Raw genomic sequence first — 11,982 nt, 5'->3', positions numbered from 1 at the left:
ACATAAATTTGATTTATTGATGTCCCTAATTCAGTATAAGCCATTATTCACAAGTAAATTCCCTTAAAAAAAAATAAATGTTTATAATAATTTAAACAATATTAAATATAATCAAACAATAGGCTATCCAGAGTAGTATACATCATAAAATTGTGCATTATTGTGTTTGGGAGGCTTGGCAGATATATCTCCTTAAGGCAAGATACTATATATAATAATAATAGTGTTACATTACAAATAGCGCGTAGACATAACGAAAACAAAGTCCCCAAGATCGCAACAGCGTTCTCTCTCAATATATTATTTAAACCTAATATTAGAATTCATTATGATTTTAGATATTCCAATAAGCGACAACATAAATACGTAAACTAAAATAATTAATATTTTATTTTTATTAAAGCTATTATAAACGATATTATCTTTTTTGTTATCTTTAAATATTTTGTCGGTCCGGTCTTGTCATCCCTAGATTCTTTTGCTTTCTCTTGCAATCAGTTATAATAACGTCTCGAACTGGGAACGCCATGTAGGTGACCTCTTCGAGATTACACAGCTTCAAATCAAATATTAAGTTAAACAAAAGTGGCTGTGCTAGTTGTGTAGAACAGTAATATAGGCTGCAATTCTTTTAGTATCCTAGGTAAACGGCCACACAAAGGATAAGGAAAACTTATTATGAATGCATACAAGTTCACGTGGTTACGATCTGACGACCAAGGTATAGTGACATGGGGGAATCGTAAGTTCCTACACGAGAGTAACAGGTAGACAATTACATCCGTTAATTCCTACATATGTGATGTGTAAGTTCCTACACGAAAAAAAAAAGGTACGTATGTTAGTTCCTACACGGCGGAAGACAGGTACATGTGTAAGTTCCTACACAGTAAAAAAAGGTACACGTGTAAGTTCCTACACTAGGAATATTATAAGTTATCAATCTAATAACAGTTATATCATTATTTTTAAAATTATTAAATATTATATAGAATGGATAATTTTTATTTTTATTTTTTTCAATAAATGACGAATTATTATTATATTATTACAATTATTATTTTTAAAATTATTAAATTGATAATATTTATAAGGTAAATTATTAAATATTATAAAGAATTATATATTATATAGAATAAAGGGTTAAAATGTATGACAGTATTATAATATGATATATCATTATAACTAATATCATATTGATAACTTATAATATACTTAGTGTAGGAACTTACACATGTACCTATTTTTTACTGTGTAGGAACTTACACATGTACCTGCTTTTTACGGTGTAGGAACTTACACATGTACCTGGTTATTACTATGTAGGAACTTACATATGTACCTTATTTTATCGTGTAGGAACTACCATATGTATCTTGTTTACCTGCTAGGTCTCGTGTAGGAACTTACATTCGCCCGTGACATGTGGCAGGTAGGAGGTATATCGTTGATGGGCATGGAGGTCAGCTGACCTTTCCTTGGACCCGCAATTCTACTTAGGTACACGCGTCATCCTGGCTAGACACTATTATATAGCCATATGCGCAGCGTCCGCGTGTAATAGTTCGTCATTATATTATAATGATTATAATGAAGTATATAAGTAATTAATGTAAGGAATGTTGAAACGATTGAAAATAGGATACATTTTTTTTCACTGTAGGTAGTAGGTAATTCTGCGTTGTGTTTATGATTTCTGAAATAACATATTATAAAAATGTTTCACAATCACGGTGACTAAAATATTTAAATATGTTAAATCGTTTAATCATCGACGTTCTTCACGTGATGATCACACTTTGTACGGTGGTTATCACAGTAGTCGAAATTACCGACTTTCAATGGACTAAAATATTCAATAAAAAGAAAATTACTGTATAACAGTTAAAACTTAAATAAAAAATAAAAGTAAATAATATTTATACAAAGCATACCTATTACCTATAATATTTATAGGAATTACAAATATGCTGATGTATTATTTGTAAGTCTTTATAAACAAAACACGCCATCATTGTAAACTCAAAAAAAAAAAATTATTAATGGGACGTAGTGTATACATATCGTATTTTTTAAATGTATATGACATATGTAAATAGTATCGATCAGTAAACCTCAACGAGTGCTCGATCTAAACACGAGACCTACACTATATAGTATATATACATGTACAATGTACATAGGTAACATAAGTAAAATCGTAATAGTATACTTTTCACACAGACAATTTTTTAAAACTTTTATTGTAAGATTAATTTTGAATGGATTATGATGGGCATAGGTATTATACAAGGCATATTGGAATTTTAGAAGAAAGAAAACTAGATGAGTTTCTCTATATAAATTGATGTCATCAGGGCCAGCCAAAAATATTTTGACGTCCGGGCAATTTTTTGAAAGGTGCCGTTAATCAAATGCTCCATAATACATTTAATACTTTTTATACGAGTACTTGCCTACATATTTTGCTTAAAATTCTTATATTTATGGATAGGTAAAGGATTGCAAAACTTATTTGGATACGATTTATAGACGTATCAGCTGTAACCACATACTTTTTTGATTTTCCCAAGTTAATGATTATATATCATTGTATATTATTTTGTAATTATTTGTAATATAATAATAAAAACTGGAAAGTGGAGTAAAATATATAACAGAATATTCTGTCATAGATAATTTAGTCATTTAGCTATATTTTTGTCAATTTAAATAAATATTAAGCTAAAATGTATAAAATATATTAGTATATTAAAAGCGCCCCTAAAAAAGTAGTACCCCGGGCAACCAAGCGGGTCACCCGTATCTTGGGTCGGCACTGGATGTCATCACCATAATACTCGTACCTACAATTTAAAACTGAAATAGGAATGTTTATTTTAAAATTAAACATTTTCCTGGAGACTTTTTATTACAAAAAGTAAAGGTTTATTAATTATTAAACGGGAAACGCACATCGCGACTACACCTTTACCGATAATCGCCGTGCCAATATTGTACCAATTGTATCAATTATTATATTTAGACAAAACCGACGATACTGTAATTTATCATTTAAAATGACACACTTTAAATGGTAAAAAAATCTAAGTATTATATGGTCCGTAATCATACTTAAAAATATCTAAAATCAGAATTATAATAATTGTTTACCTATTAAATATAAAAATGGTGGTGAGTACGATAAGAAACATCCTGTATATTATTAAAAGTTGATAAACATAAACTAATTAAATAATATAATCTTAAATAATGTAAATAATATGATGTTTAATTGGCTAATAACCTTGTACCTATATGAAGCCATAAATATTTAGAAAAAATATATAACATAATAGGTATAACCTTTAAAATTTCTCTAAGGTCATTTGTACTAAATTTATGTTTTAAAAAGTACATTTCACAAAACAAAATTGTCCTATACATTAGTCATTAAGTTATGGTTAAGTACTTAAATCAGTAAATGTATAGATACACAAAGAAAAATTATTTAAAAAAATTCAATAAAAATTAGAGCGATTTTGTTATTTTTTGAAATGACCAAAAAAGGTAACTTTATTTACCTTTCGTTTATAATAATATGTATTATAATTAAATAAAGTTCAATTTATTGTTTCGTCAAATATTAACACATAACACAGTTATTCAACATTAATTAGTATAAGTGCTTATATGAAATAATTCATTTACATAAGTAAATATTAATTTGTAAAAGCAATACCTAGGTACCTACTGCAGCATACTAAAATTTTTACTTTTTAATATAATAGCCAATAGGTACTGAATATTATATTTTATAATGATATATGTTATAAAGTGATCTTTATTTAAATAGATTAAGTTCATTTGCTAGTAAAGTCAGGCAAATAAAACCAATTTTCGAGTACCTACCTATTATCAATAGACTAATATCTTGTTATCTTTAATTTGGAATTGACTTACTATTTTATTAATTTAGATCAATAATAATAATAATGTAACATAGTGTATGCTTGTAGTAGGTAATAATATTATTTAATTCAAGGATGCCAGAAATAATTATTTTTACTAGAAATATAATTATTACATTATTTGTTTTTATTTATTTGTTACCGTCTGATGTTCATGGTTTATTTGTCAAATTGTTATTATGATTTTGTATCAGAAAAGTAAAGTTGGCAATTATATTTATTTATTTAATATACTAGTCGACTCCGTGAACTTTGTTGCTGGTTAAAATATCACTATGAATATAAATCATATTAAATACCACAAATCTACCTCTATATATGACTCGAAATGTGTAGATTTAAAGCATCTCAATTTTCATAATATTTCTAACAGAGACATATAAAATAAAGGTTTAAAATTAGATTCAATCTTTTTTATTCTGTAAACACTTTTTCTCCCTTTAAACTTGCTCAAAAGTATCAAGTGCATCTTTTCTGAAAGGCAATATTTTTGAGCTGATACTTCAAAGAGGTCATTTTTCGATTTTCGAAACGGTACTTGAAATAAAAGCGGTTAAAGGAGAAAAAACGTACGATTTCATCATTTTATAATATTAAATAATAACGGACGACGTTTTCTACCAGAAATATTACTTCAAACGAAAAATGACAAGAGATCTTTTTGTTGTTTTTGGATTTTGTTCCTTACAGTTTAAAGTTCGGAAAATTTTGGTCATTTTTAAGCTATATAGAGACATTTTAATTTTGGGAGTTATTTTGTCGTAATTTGGTTAAAAACATTCGTAAAAACTTGAAATTTGAGTTGTTAACTTATATTAGCCTTACCTAGACATGGTAAAATTTTGGAAACATTTGAGCGACGTTTTTATCTAAAAAATCTAAGATTTGAAAATTTTTAATAATCTATAATAAGATATCTATATATATAGACATTCTAGAAAGATAAACCGGCTCGTTAGGTCAATATGATATAATATCATTGAATTAAAATTTAATTCCATCCATTACAGTATCCCACTTGTAACCTACTGTACAACATAATGACATCCTTGACTTACCCCCTTTTAGATTCTGAGCGGAGCGATGAATGTATTGATTTTACCATGATGTGTTTTTTTTTTTTGTCTGTCATCAGTCTAGAGCGCGGATTTATATGCATTAATAATCAATCAAATATGCGCTAAAAATCTTAAATATATGCATAAATATAAGCACTAAAATGTTAAAATATGAATGAAAAATAAAAAAATATGCATAAAAAATTTATTTTTGGAACATTTAATTAATACAATATATTATAAATAAAAATTATTGAACAATACTAAAACCACTTTTCTTTTTTTTTCCACTTTCACTATTTTCGGGTAGCTTTATTTAATCTATATATACAAAAAGGAATCAATTTATATCAAAAATGTCTCCTAAAATAAATGTACTTACCTATATTTTGATATTAATCGAAACAATCGAAACTATAAATATAATTATAATATAAATATAATTTTTTTTTCTTATATTATAATTGAAAATAGTATAAATTTAAAAAAATTCCAATAAAACAAAACAAACATCGAAATATGCACTAAAACATGAAATATGCAATTAAAATTGTAAAATAATCCCTTAAAATAGAAAAATGACAAAATATGCACTAACAAAGTTTCATTTTTTAAATCGTTATGTCATGAAACAAATTTTGTGCTCACTTAGCATATCATACGATCAACCAGAATAAATATGCAAATGCATACACATCCTCGCTCTAGTCATCACGTTTTGGGGTAGTAAAAGTGCTTCGATTTATGACTTCAGTACCTCGTTTGATCAGAAAGGGAATCTAGTTGGTACTTTGGGGGGGGGGGGGTCAAATGTGAAAAATTCTTAATAATTTTTAATAATCGAGAAAAACAAACTAAAATTTAAAGGAAAAACGGGAATTTTTACGCACACTCATTTTTCGACAAAATTTATTTTGGTTTTTGATGTAACATTTTTAGTTTTTTTTTAATTAATATCGATAAAAATATATTTGTTAGGCAGAAAAGCTTGAACATTTAATACAAAGCTCTTAACATATTTTTACAATAGCAGTTGAAAAATAAAAGAAATTCATAGTCACAATTTTTTTTTATAAGCATTCAAAGTTTGAATTTTACAGATAAAATATGTAAAAATCACGAAAATTCACAAATTATTTTATGCAAGAAATTCATAAAAAAATTTCCTTTTATATATAAGAATTTTAAATTTTATATAAGGCTCCTAACATATTTTTACAATACCAGGTGAAATATAAAAGAAATATATTGGCACAATTTTTTTTCACAAGCATTCAGTTTGAATTTTAACAACATATGTAAAAATCACGAAAATCACGAAAATTCACAAATTATTTTAAACTAGAAATTATTAAAAAAATTTCTTTTTAAATCTAAGATTTGAAAATTTTTAATAATTTATAATATATCCTAGACAGATAAACCGTCTTCGCTCAGAATCGTTTTTCGTATACAATGATATAATATCATTGGATTCAAATTTAATTCCATCCATTACTGCAGTAACCCACTTGTAACCTACTGTACAGCAGAACGACATTCACGACTTATCCACCTTTTTTTATTTCTTGCATTTTTTTTTTTAATAGGTCCCTAATAAAGTTCTGACCAATTGCTAATTTCTTTTTCATAATACAAATAAGATAATATTCCATGTAATTATCAATTATAATAACTGTTTTATTTTATAACCATTAGCAATAACCCTTAAAATTGACAAAAATTATTATTAGTATTGTTTGTTCGTGTTATATAAAAAATTCTTAAATTTGCAATAAAAATAATAAACCTCACTTATCGAGAGAAAATATAGATCATCATTGGGATAGTGTACCTAAATATAAATAAAGAGAGAGATAGAGAGCTCTAATGAAGAAAAAAAATTAAATCGGTTAATAGGTAGATATATTTCCAAAGATTACCCCTAAGAAATGAACATAATTTTTTCTTCTGTATATCATATATTAATATAAATATATTTTATACGGTCAATAGACAATAAATAAGTAATAATGAATTGAATAGTACCTAAAAATAAATGCTGCGTTTCGTAAAAAAATAAAAACCAACTTCCCATTTTTAAAGAAACTCTTTTTTTTTATACATACCTAATAGAATTATGTTTTAATTTGAAATTTATAAACAGTTACCTATAGCAACAGCTATCATTGCTTATGTACATTTTATATAAATTGTAACATGAAATACCAATGGTGACATAATTATAATTATGTGGTTTTATAGAAGTACGTTCAAACACATGTAATACGTAATATTAATATTAATAGTTGCATATTAATTATTCCTAGGTAATATAATATTATGGTTATTAGATACCTACTTATAATAACTAGTGGCAATTATTTACTATCTTTACACATTTTTCATAGTGTATTTAATTTAATTATATTTGTTATTTTCACGAATTTCCCAGCATCTCGATCTCGATGTAATATATTATTATATTGTATGTTTGTAAAATGTATTCTACGGGAAAGTGTATATTCTGCTTAGATAATAAAGTAATACTGCGTGTGATCGATGTCGAAATTGTTGTAATGTAGAAAGCTTAAACCGCGTTTATTATTGTACAATTGGATTTTATGTATGCTGGCACTACGTCATAATCCATTAGTTTTTTTTTATAAGATAAGTACAAGATTTAGTTTTTCTATTTGCAATATTAATAATTTTCGACAGGAAGTACCATTTCGAAATTCATCATATTATTATTATATTATCTTATCTGCATTCGTACCTATAGGCCATAACAGAAAAAACAGATAACATTTTTCTTTACAAAATATTACATCAATAAACATGTATTATATAAATAATTAGGTACCTACTACAATATTTGTATTATAATTCAATATCATATTAATTATATTGAATAACTTTAAAAAAATTAAACTGACGTAAGTATACCTATCTAGTTTGAATAAAGCTTAGTTCAATTTAAAATAATTCATGTATAATGTATTTATTATACAAATTAATTAAAGAATTAATTGTAACCTTAAAAATTGCATTGAAATTAAAAGTTACTAGCAGTAATTAATCAATCAAATATATTATATAATTTATAAATTGTTCATTGTCATTGACCTATTATTTACTAACATACTTAAACAATCTGCACAAACACATATTCCATTTATGAACTGTTTTTATTTAGTGCACTTTAATTTTTAAATTCAATTCCAATCATCAAAAAATTTCTTTATCTAAACGCACATTAATATTAACTATATTATGTCAATTTATTAATACATAACTTCACTTCCATTCACCAGTATTGTTTTGTTATTATTCTATTCCTAAATATAAATTGGAGTACACTTATGTCATAACTTATTGTCTTATAAAACGATTTAGGTAAATTGCACAGAAGAGAAATCTCTACCTTTCGTGATATCGTTATTCATTTAAAAAATTTGAACAACGACTATAAAAAATTCATAAAATGCTATCCATAATTTATTGTATTGACACCATTTATTAATGTGCAACAATATTCAGTTATTTTATATTATCATCGGCAGTTATCCAACCCACATAACACATCAAGCCACATCTAATAATAACACTGTTTGATATTCACAGGTAGTCTTTCAGCCAGACCAAACGTGTGGACCACTGTTAAATACTGTCCACTCAACCATTTCCACCTCATTCGTCTTGGTGATGTAACTTTATTAAATTCTATCACCTTTTAGTTATTTACATTGGTAGTAGTTGTAATTCTAAGATATTATTTGTGGCTACCTATAATACGTATTTTATTATATTTTACTGTACACATTGATATTTTTGAAACACATAAATGAATTTTAAGTTATTACCTATTTATATATTTTTATAATACCATGAACATATTTACACCATTCTGTACACGGTCCACCACTTACTCGAAGAAGAAGTACACTTGTAACCTTTTATAGTGCAGAGCGAATTCCTTGATAATTAAAAATCAATTTGGGTGTGGAATTTTATCTTCCGCTTCAAGTACTTGAATTTTTTTAAAAAACAATTAAACTTCAATTTAAATTCCAAATGGGATTTTATATACTCATCATTATTTTTGCTTTTATGATTTGTACACTATCATTATAAAATAGTTAATATCTTATTCAAAGCAAATACTAAGCTATAATGAGCTAATCATTAAATGTTAACGTGATTTTTAGAATTCAGTAAAAACTACTTACGAGGATCCTTTTATTAAACTGTCAAGCCATTATACTAAAATATTTAGCATTATACTAAAATAATCAATTCATGATTACAGTGATTCATTCGACGCCTATTATACCTATAGCAGAACGTACAAACTTACTCATCTTTTTTTTCTCAACTATTTTGAAAAGCAACGGGGATTTCTTAATCTTGATCCCCCCCCCCCCCCCCCCCCGAAAAATTTCACACCAGTACCGATTTGAAAATTAATAATTTTGAGGTAACAATAAAAAGTGGTGACAATAAACCTAAGTGCATCGTTGCAAAACCATTTACGTAAAAAGAACTTAAACATTTTTTTTTTTATTTGACTAGGTATATTCATTACTTAAGTAGGTACATTGCACTTTCAATAATTTCTAGTTCAAAATTTCATTGGTTATCTTAAACAATAAAAACTCTTCTCTTGTTTTCAAGAATATATTTTATAGGTATGTAGCGTTTGTCCGACATCGAAGACCGAACAAATCAACAAAACTAATATAGATAATCTACTATGCAACCAATCAAACGGCTGATATATATGAGACACCCCGTCTATGTATTATTGTGTCCATCAATAAACCGTATATAGGCAAGTAAAAAAACAGAGTGAGATAGGAAACGTTTGAAACGATCGTGTGTAGAAATCGGAAATCCGTCACGTCGCGCGTCGTACGTTATGTACACATCACTTAAATCACACCGATCTGTCGGATAAAGTCACAACACATATAGACATATTATACTGTTTTTGGGTGCAAAACCATATTTCTTAGCGGAAATTACCGAACATTGGTGTGCACAGCGCTGACCTAACCGACGACGGTGTACATTGAATGTATATTTACTTTAATAATATAGGTAGCTTAATATGTCTTTAGTTTTGCGGCGTATGCATTGGGACGGCGCTGTTTCACTACCTATATCAATAATATAAGATTAAATCGACGTTATATTGCCGATAGATTTTTGCCTAGTCCTCAAACCGTATAACATTGGTACGTACCTTCTATAAAATGAAACGAACCGTTCACGCTGTAATAATATAATTATTAGAGCGAGGATTTGTATGCATTTGCATATTTATTCTGGTTGATCGTATGATATTATGCTAAGTGAGTACATAATTTGTTTCACGACATAACGATTTAAAAAATGAAACTTTATATTAGTGCATATTTTTGCATATTTTGTCATTTTTCTATTTTAAGGGCTTATTTTACAATTTTAATTGCATATTTCATCTTTTAGTGCATATTTCGATGTTTGTTTTGTTTTATTGTAAATTTTTTAAATTTATACTATTTTCAATTATAATATAAGAAAAAAAAAATTATATTTATAGTTTCGATTGTTTCGATTAATATCAAAATATAGGTAAGTACATTTATTTTAGGAGACATTTTTGATATAAATTGATTCCTTTTTGTATATATAGATTAAATAAAGCTACCTGAAAATAGTGAAAGTGGAAAAAATAAAGAAAAGTGTTTTTAGTATTGTTCAATAATTTTTATTTATAATATATTGTATTAATTAAATGTTCCAAAAATAAATTTTTTTATGCATATTTTTTTATTTTTCATGCATATTTTAACATTTTAGTGCATATATTTATGCATATTTAAGATTTTTTTAGCGCATATTCGATTGATTTTTAATGCATATAAATCCGCGCTCTAATAATTATCATCCGATGACTATTTTGCGAATTCATTTAGTTAGTGAAAATCTAAACAACAACACGATCAATGTATAACACTTCACGCTCATAATAAATATTGGGTCTAACTAATCGTTAAACAAGTATTTAAATTGGCCTATATAAAAGAAAGCATTGATTATTTTTTAATTTATTAGAAAAATATACAATCTGTAAACATAAATTACAATAAGCACATCAGCGATAACATACATTGGGAGTGAATGCTTGAGGAGAGTAACACTAAATTGATTCGATTTAAGCTGAAATAATGTGAGAGCACATTTTGCGTAAACACTATAAGCGCATTTGTTTGATTTCTTAAAAATGTATTTTTTCCTTTTCTATTGATTTAAATAGACAATGAATAACTCAGCACATTCGTGTACAACTATTGCTAAAGGACGAGCTGATGACTGTTTTGTTTAAATAATTTATTTTGTTTGTTGTTTTTTTTTTTTTTTTGCAATTAACTATACCTATTGTAATAAAATTATTATAAGCTGAAATAATGTTCAATGAATTTATATCAGGTCTATTGATAGCTATTTGTAATGCGCACTTGTTAAACCGATTGAAGAGTTTGCTGTTTGGAACCAACGTGTGCAAAAGAATTAAAATTGAAATGGTTTAAATTTTGCTGTTTTATTATTTGTTGAAAATTGACCACGAACAATATTGGCTGGTATTGAAATATAAAATAAATTTCGTAAACCTTTACCGATAATGTGAATTATTATTGTGAACTAAAGACTACTATTATAGTATTATTTTAGGTATAATACATGTTCCTACAATCCTATACGGTATAGCTCATCGATGGACCTGCAGTCTACTGCCATGCGATACTTGACCAAGTTAGATTTAAGACTCCTTATTTCCATCGACGATATTCCTATATTTTCTGCAATTTATATAGAGCGTTTGAGCGTAGATACCTCTATAAGTCTATAACTATAATATCCTCGTAACCGTGACCAATATTTATAGGATGACTCGCATTTCCAACTATAAGGTCCATTATTTAGATTTAATTACTATTTACTATGCA

This window comes from Diuraphis noxia, unplaced genomic scaffold (assembly GCF_037042655.1).
Source record: "Diuraphis noxia isolate RWA-SAM2 unplaced genomic scaffold, SU_Dnox_SAM2 contig0001, whole genome shotgun sequence".
Classification (NCBI taxonomy): domain Eukaryota; kingdom Metazoa; phylum Arthropoda; class Insecta; order Hemiptera; family Aphididae; genus Diuraphis; species Diuraphis noxia.
The sequence above is the reverse complement of the archived record's forward strand: the minus strand, read 5'-3'. Positions refer to the sequence as shown.